Genomic DNA, 8,582 nt, shown 5'->3' with positions numbered 1-8,582 from the left:
AGAAGTGTTGAGAATGGACATCCTTGACTTTTTTCTTGATCTTAGAAGTTTTCAGCTTTTCACTGATGACTATGATGTTAGGAATATACTTTTCATATATGAGTTTTATTATATTGCAGTCACTTCCTTCTGTTTCTACTTTGTTGTGTATTTTTGTCATGAAAGGCTAGTAAATTTATTATACACTTTATGGGCATCAGATGAAGCAGAGATGAAGTTTCATGTTTTCTTTTTTAATTTTAATAAAATTATGTAATGCTCCCAGTGGAAGCATGGGAGTTGATGATACAGAAATCACTTTCCATTCCTCCTTTGGTAATCCTTGTCCTTGTCACTCTCTGGCTCAGAATTCTGTGTCCTTAATTAGAATGCCTAGAGTTTGGAAACATTACCAACCAAAACACTGACTCTCATCATTTTTTAGGTAAACTTTCTAGGATGACCTTCAGAGAGGAGCACAGTAAACACCAGAAGGTGAGTATTTCCCAAATCCTGCTGACAAAAAAAAATCTTCCTCATAGATCCAGTCACAGGTGAGAATAGGACAAAACACAGAGATCCTGGAGACTGCTGCCTTCCTGTCCTGAATCTTTAGCACAATGTCTGATATCATCATGACCTTTATAGTTAGAACAGCAACAATAGTAGGTTGTTCTATTGTTACATTATTTTCACAACATTTCAGACTTTAAGCATTTTGTGTGAATAAACTTATTTAAACCTTAAAACAATAAATGGCAACCCACTCCAGTATTCTTGCCTGGAGAATCCCAGGGACAGAGGAGCCTGGTCGGCTACAGTCCACGGGGTTGCAAAGAGTCGGACACGACTGAGTGACTTCACTTCACTTCTTCACTTCACTTCACTTCACACTACCTATAAGTAGGTATATAGCTATCACCATTATAGATTAAGAAACTGAAGTTAAAAAAAATGTTTGATTATGTATCACTAGCAGTGCAATCTAATCCAAAGCATCTTCTCTAAACCCCTTACAAACTTGTTAAAAGTTCCATAGTTCTATTAAGTTTATTCAAACATGCTATTTATACATCTTTATATCATTCATCTGAGAGATGTTTGCAACCTCAGTTTTTTTGTGCTGTGCTAGTGAGGGATATGCTAAGACATCTGTCCAAGGGAAGCTTAAAGACATGTTGGGCAGTTTGTAGTGTGGACGATCCAAGATGAAGAAGGCAACATGATCCCTACCTCCAATAAGAGGAAGCAACTCACAGCCCTGACAAGTCTCAGGTTTATGACTGAAAACCAACAAATAAGAAAATAACTGAAGGACTCCACATAAGTTACCTGCTTTTGAATAGAAACTCATCAGCTGGATAAGATTTCAAATGCTCATTCTTGTAGGAGCAGTAACAAGTCCTTCCTCTGAACTCTGATTAAGCAACTCTCCTGTTTGAAATCATTTGTTTAGCCTGCCCCTGTGTTGTGAGCTCTGAGAGCCTAGCCCAGACCATTAATTCTCAGAAGTCTAGTCCCAGCTCAAAGCCCCTGAGGGCCCCCTGATTGTTTTGTGAATGAGTGACTCCACATTTAAACATTCGTCTAGGAGTAAGAAGGTCAAAGAATGCTGAAGATAGTATCTGTGAGCTAGACTTCAAATATAGAGGCAGTTGAAGGGATAAATTGATGTCAGAGATGTATGTCACCTTCATATTATATTAAATAGCTCACACAACGATTTGTTGAATGTTATTAAATTTCATGTCTACTATAACATTAAGAATTAAAATATATACCAATTTATGGATCAGGAAACTGAGGAGAACCAGCTAGTTGTACAGCCTTCTTCAAGCAGAATTGATGAGACCAGCTACTTTAATTCCAAACATTGTTTCTAGGACATGTCAGCCTGCAACTTTCAGCTCATTTTCTTTACTGTCTTAATGTGTTTCTGCCTATCGCCTTTCCCCTCCTCAATCTCACTGCTTTGTCACCTTATTTTCCAGATGTGTTTTGTCCCCTCTGTAAATTTTCAAATTTCCTCATCCATCAAAGGTCCAATAATTAAGAGAACCTCCCCCTCTCAAGGCTTTCTCTATGAGCCCTTACCCACTTCTTTCCCTGACCTCCAGCTATTCTCCCTGGCTTGCTTTCACTTTTATGCAGAAAGTTGAAGGGAAAGAACCTTAAGATATGAATTCTAGTTTTGATTCACTACTGACTTAGGTCCTTTTTTCACACTCCAGTGTTCAGATTCTCATCCACCAGGTATTTCCAAGAATTGTCAAAGTTTAAACTGAAGTCATGCACGTGAAAACACTTCATACAGTCCTAAAGAACTAAAGAAATGCATGTTGTCTTTTACTCACATGGAAAGGAATGTCCAGGGGACCATTAAGTAAGGTATCCAGTTTGAAGAAATTGCCGGGAACAACAAAATTGCTGAAGACAAGTGGTTCCAAGCAGGCTCAGAAACCAGTGCCCTCTTCCAGAGAAGCAAGGACCTCTGGATAGCACACTAGACAAAAAGTCAGTAAGAGAAAATTGGGGGAGTTCCTATAATTAGTTCTTCTGATCCCTGTAAAAAAGCTAATAAGTATGGCCTAGGTGTGTGGCATGGACTTTGGGTAAGCATGGGTTTAAGGTGGACTGATCTGAGACATGAAGTTAGCAGCGGGGCCCTGGAAAAATCTTATATATTTTCTGAGGTTCTCCTTGCTCACATGTAAAGGGAAGATAAGGATACACAGCTCATACAGTGTTTGAAAGCTTTACATTAAATGCAAAACTGCTGACACATACAAGTAGTTCAATAAATCCATCTGTGATAATAGGCACCACACTTTGTCAGTGTTTGTGCCCAGACCTATGCTCAATGTCTTACGTGTCATGTGCCCTTAACATATATTTTCTGAGTACATGTGTCCATGAACTATTTCCTAAGTAAGAAGGTTGGAAAGTTAAACCTACTAATGGGAAGTGCAGGAAGCTAACACTGAACTGGGTATCTGTAGTCAGTGTGGAGCCTCAGTCTCCTGAACCAGTAGTTAAAGGAAAAAGAAACAGTATAGAGAAGGGACTTCTTGGTGCTTAAGCGGTTACGACTCCACACTTCCACTGTAGGAGGTGTGGGTTCCATTCCTGGTCAGGGAAGTAAAATCCCACAAGCCATGCAGCATGGCCAATAAATAAATAATGTAACATTAAAACATGAAAATACAAAAGGAAAAGTTTGAGAAATAAATGTAAAAAATTTTGACAAAGTGTATATATAGATGGACAAGTAGGAGATCTCATACTTTCTTATAAAACAGGGACTAACTCTGCAGACCCCACCAGCCTTGCTTAGCTTCTGTACTCTATCTTAGGACTCAGAAGAAAGGAGACTGAAGTGAAAAGGTACAGTCTATGAGAAAGAAAGGGCCATGTGTACCAAGTGGTCAGCGAGCCCCAGAATGACAACTACCTCTGTGAGTGACCCCGCTGGCCCAATCACTGAGAAGTTATGAAGCCTTGGTACAATAACTTCACCTCACCATTTGGTCCCCTAATCATCCCCTTCCTCTATGACTTGGGGTACAGGATTGAGGCCAAACGCCGTGAGTGCCCCAGTTCTTTCTGAAGGTCTTTATGACCAGCAACATCACTATACCTCCCCTCATCCCTGTTGCTCTCACCTCCAGATTGGGAGGAGTGTCAGAATTTTTTCATGAACAGCTGTGCTGCCCAAGTGCCCCCAACCTTTGTAAAGGACTCTGCAGTGGGAAAAGGGCATGCCAACTGCTCAGCCCTCACTCTGCCCCCTGGGTTAAGTATCAGACTGTCGGGCATCCCTGAGGCTAGGCTTGGAGTGTGGAACGAGGTGTCCGATCTGCCGTTGGGCCTGCACTTTGGCCCCCTACGAGGGCCAGATCACAGACGATGAAGAGGCTGCCCACAGTGGAGACTCCTGGCTGGTGAGAAATAACACTCTTTCCCTGTCCTCTGGCCTCTAATTCCTTGTGTGTGATGGTAGTGCGGGTACTTCATTCTTACATTTGAGGAAACGGATGGTAATGACACAGTTGGCAATGACACAGTCAGCCCTGTGTACTGTGTGCACTGGGCACGAACACAGATCTTCTATCTAAAGATCAGAGGAAGGTGGGAGACAGCGGTACAGTTAGACAGGACTTCTATCTAAAGATCAGAGGAGAGGTGGGAGAGAGTGGTACAGGCATACAGAAGTGGCTCCTCATTTGTGGAACCCTTGCCTCCAATGTGCCAACAGACTCAGACTTGGAATGATAATTAAGGAGCTTACCATGTGGTCCAACTGGCAGCTGAATCCAAGCAGGCTGAAGAGCACCAATGACAGCTGAGGGACATAGCTCTTCTATTACTTCCTACCAAAAAAAAAAAAAAAAAATCAAAGAGAGAAGAAAGCTTGTATCTCTTCTGACACTCAGATCACCAAAGGGAGAAACAGTTTTGAGTATGTGGATGGAAAAGACATGTCTTTGGCCAACTGGATGAGGTGAGTGCAGTGAGTCTGCAGTTTGTAGACATTGCTCCTCCCACAAGCCCACACACCTTTCCTTCTCAACCCATCTCCCTCAATAGCTTTCACATCTTCTTTCCTCTTTTCCCTCCATATCATGCTCTTTCATTTCAAAAGACATTAGAAAGAAAGAAAGAAAAATATTTCATGTGCTCTCAAAATATGTCAATATGCTCACCAAAACTGAGGTACTTGAAAACAACTTGAGGAGTCTAGATTCACCAAGGACACTTTAACTCACTTAATTGACACTTACCAAGCACTTTATGTCCCAGTTTAGAGAGTGAACACTATTACTGAAGCAGATCACACAACCCATGTCCTTTTGGAGAATATACTGAAGACAGACATTAACCAATTGATTTTAGGAATAGTAAGCTTAATTTTTCTATTTTTGAATAACTGCACAGCACCAGAATAACTTAACACAGGAGACCTTGAGTCCATGTGGGCAACAACCTCCCCAGGCTTGGTTCCAGTGAGAAGTGGGCCCTGAGGCCTGGGAAGGAATGAGAGGCAGGGTGGCCGTGAACACGGCTGTTCTCTGAGTGCCTCTCCTTTCATCAGGGCAGGCAGAAAGTGAATAAACTATTACTGTTGTGTGTCTCAAGCTATGTCAGAGCACTATCCAAGTTTCCATAGTAGGGGCTGGGCAAGTGATAGGACCCTGGATACATGTGGGGAGATTGGAGAAAAGCCTCAGGAGAGAAGGCAGGCTGAGGTCAGTGCTGAAGCTTGCATGCTAGCCTAGGAGCACCAAGTCCTATGGAATGAAAGAGAACTTAAATTAGAGTTAAGAGGAGCTAGAGTTCACTGGTCTTATGCACAGTCCAGGTGGAGACAAGTCTGGAACTGGGCTCTATAAAATGGTTAATTAAGTAAGGAGAGAAAAGCATTCCAGCCAGGAAGAGGACTGTAAACAGGATCTGGAAATAGGAATTCACACGACATGGTCAAAGGTGTGAACAGAAGGCCCCCATGTAGGGTGGTGGGAGCCATGGCATCCTTAGACCCTGAATGCAAGGAGCTGGGCATGGTCCGACAGTGGACCAGACTCGTCACCTGTGGTTTCGTTCCCCTTCCCGGCCTTGACCCCAGGTGTGTGAAGTGTACCCAGGACAATAAGGAGCAGAACCTGGTGGCCTTGCAGTATCACAGGCAGATCTTCTACCGAATATGCCAGGTGGTCAGGCCAGGCTGCTGCCAGGTGGCCAGACCAGCTGCTGGTCTGGTACGGGGACGAGTATGCCGTGGAACTCGGCATCAAGTGGGACAACAGAGGGAAGAGCGAGTTTACGGCCAGGAGATGTGAGCGCCACCCCTCCTCCAGTGCCCCACCCCATCCTGGGGAGCTTCCCTGGTCCGATTCTGAAGCAGAGTCCAATCCAGTATAAAGTCAGTCAAGTCACAATTAAAATGCCTCAGAATGCGATTCATTTCATATGACTGTTAAGAAAAAATTTTATATTAAAAATGCTAGTTCTAATTTTCAATATTTTATGCAAAAAATCTGTAACATCACCTTCTGCTGAAAGGCTTAGTACCAAAAAGTAAGTTTTCTAGCACCAGCCAGCTCTCTCACCTTTACCCGTTTCTCCCTCATTTCCTCCACATTTCTAAGTGACATGTATCTAGTGATTTGCATTCAGTTACTGTTTCAGTTCATTGTCATGTGAGTTCATACTGTGTGCCAGACAGGGCTCCATGCACTGAAACAGACAGACCCACTGCCTTGGGGCAGCATGGGCTTCATACCAGACAGGGGTTAATGCTCTGAGGGAAACCAGTGCAGGAAAAGAGCCTCGGATCAGCATGAGCAGAGGGTTGAGTATGGCAGAGGATGGTGGGGTAGGGTCTCTGCAGAAATAACACCTGTGGGAAAGGATTCCAGGCATGAGAGCACCTAATGCTGCATCCCCAGGGCAAGGAAGAGAGGCCACGCCAGTGGTCGCACGAGGAAGCACACAGGGAGAGGAAGGAGGCTGGATAGAACACAGAAGCCTCAGGGCCCGTGTCCACGTGCAGGCCCCAGGGGTCTTCCTGGGTGACACAGAACAACCATGCGGCTTTCAGCCACAAGTGGCATGTTCTCTGTGCTAAGATGGTGTTTCGGCTCATTTTTTGGGAAGAGAGAGCAGCAGGGAGTCCCCTCAGAGGTCAGTTCATTGCCAGACATGAGGGGAGAGTGGGCTGGCTGAAGATGCACGAGAGTGAGGGTGTGAAGAGTCTGGCTGGAGATGTATTTCTAAACAGGACTTCCTAGTACATGTTAAATGGACTAAGACTGAGTGAAATAAATGAGGTATGAATATTGGTGAGGCTTGAGAAAGGACATGTCTTTATGATTTATGGAAAACTGAGAGAGAAGCAATTTGTAAACCAATTGGGGCAGCAGGAGCCAGAGACCTGTAGTCAGTGGGACCTGGGCCTCTTGGTCTCGTCTAGTTTGAAACCCACTTCCTGCAGAGTGGTTTCTTTGAAAGGCTGCTCTTTGAACAAGGAGCCTCAAAGACAGCTTTACTCATACCTGCTCTAACCAGCCCCTATGCTGCCTCCCATATGCAGAGAGATCCAGGCCAGGCACACCTAACTTAATAGACCCTTTCCCCTCACAGGGAGCTGCTCAGGAAGATTCCACCTAAGTCATCAAGAGTCTTATCTCTTAGGATAAAATACCTGTGACCACTGTGACATGACTTTTCAGATACTTACATGCAGGGAAAGGTCCCTGCAGATCCAACTCTATCAGGAGAGACGCTGCCTCTGATGTTGCTGGATGGTCCCTATCTGGGTGATATGTAGAAAAGGTCCTTGGCACAAGCTTCCTGGATTTCTGTAGATGTAGAGAATAAGAATGGAATGGAAGAGTGGACTGTAAGAGACACTTGATGGGAGAAAAATTGTGTACTGTCAACACTAAGATGATTAGTGGGGCAGGCCTTACCATGGCAAACCAACTACCTGACCAAAAGCTTCCTCTCTCAGCAGAACTGAAGCCCAAGATCCACCCATGTGCCTCCTGCTCCCCTGCCTTCTCCAGTCAGAAATTCCTCAGCCAATATGTCCAACCCAATCACCCCTCTCAGATCCTCCTGAGACCATCTGCAAGAGACCACCTCCAACCAGAGGATCCCTGCCCAGGCAATCAAAATGAGCAGCAGTGATATTCTGATCCACACAGCCCGAGTGACAAACCGGAGGGTTGCAAGGCTAAGGAAAGACCCCCATGGTTGCTGAAAAGCATGTCTGTGAGGATTTCAATGGCCTCTTCCTACTCACCCAAAGGACAAATGAGGGGTTCTGAGACGCATTACAGAATGACAGAAGAGCCCAGTACAAGCCAGAAACTAAATCCAGAGGACATAGGTAAATTATTTATGGGGACAGGGGTCTCAGGAATTATAAAAATAAAGTACGAAGAGTGTGGGCAAGTCTCCAAGGATAGGTCAAGTCTCATCACACACGAGGGGACACACACAAGGGAGCAGTCCTATGTTTGCAGGGAGTGTGGGCAAAGCTTCAGTGTGAAGTCAAGTCTCATCAGACTCCAGAGGACACACACAGGGGAGAAGCCCTATACAGAGAGTGTGGGCAAAGCTTCAGTCAGAACTCCCATCTCATCACACACCAGAGGACACACACAGGAGAGAAGTCCTATGGTTGCAGGGCGTGTGGGCAAAGCTTCAGTCAGAACTCAGTTCTCATCAGACAACAGAGGACACACACAGGGGAGAAGCCCTATGTTTTCAGGGAGTGTGGGCAAAGCTTCAGTCAGAAGTCCCAGCTCATCACACACCAGAGGACACGCACCAGAGGGGAGTAGCCCTACGTTTTCAGGGAGTGTGAATGAGTCATGACCAACACATCTTAAGCACAGGAGGATTACTGCAGCCACCCCATGCCTCAGCTCTATGGGGGCCTCAGAGGAGGTCTATGATCCATTACAGTCCCCAAAAGTATGAGGAGAGACTTCCCAGGTGGTCCAGTGGCTAAGACTCCAATGCAGAGACCCATGTTCAACACCTGATTGGGGAACTAGCTCCCACATACTGCAACTAAGGCACAACACAGCAGAATA

General features: G+C 44.8%; 1 pseudogene; it reads left to right on the top strand.

The window, feature by feature from the left end:
• Positions 1-2,343: 2,343 nt before the first annotated feature.
• LOC106990663 (histone-lysine N-methyltransferase PRDM9-like) lies at positions 2,344-8,354 on the top strand (annotated as a pseudogene).
• Positions 8,355-8,582: the final 228 nt, after the last annotated feature.

The sequence above is a fragment of the Ovis aries genome, chromosome X (genome assembly GCF_016772045.2).
Source record: "Ovis aries strain OAR_USU_Benz2616 breed Rambouillet chromosome X, ARS-UI_Ramb_v3.0, whole genome shotgun sequence".
Classification (NCBI taxonomy): domain Eukaryota; kingdom Metazoa; phylum Chordata; class Mammalia; order Artiodactyla; family Bovidae; genus Ovis; species Ovis aries.
This window is presented reverse-complemented; position numbering and strand designations above follow the sequence as displayed.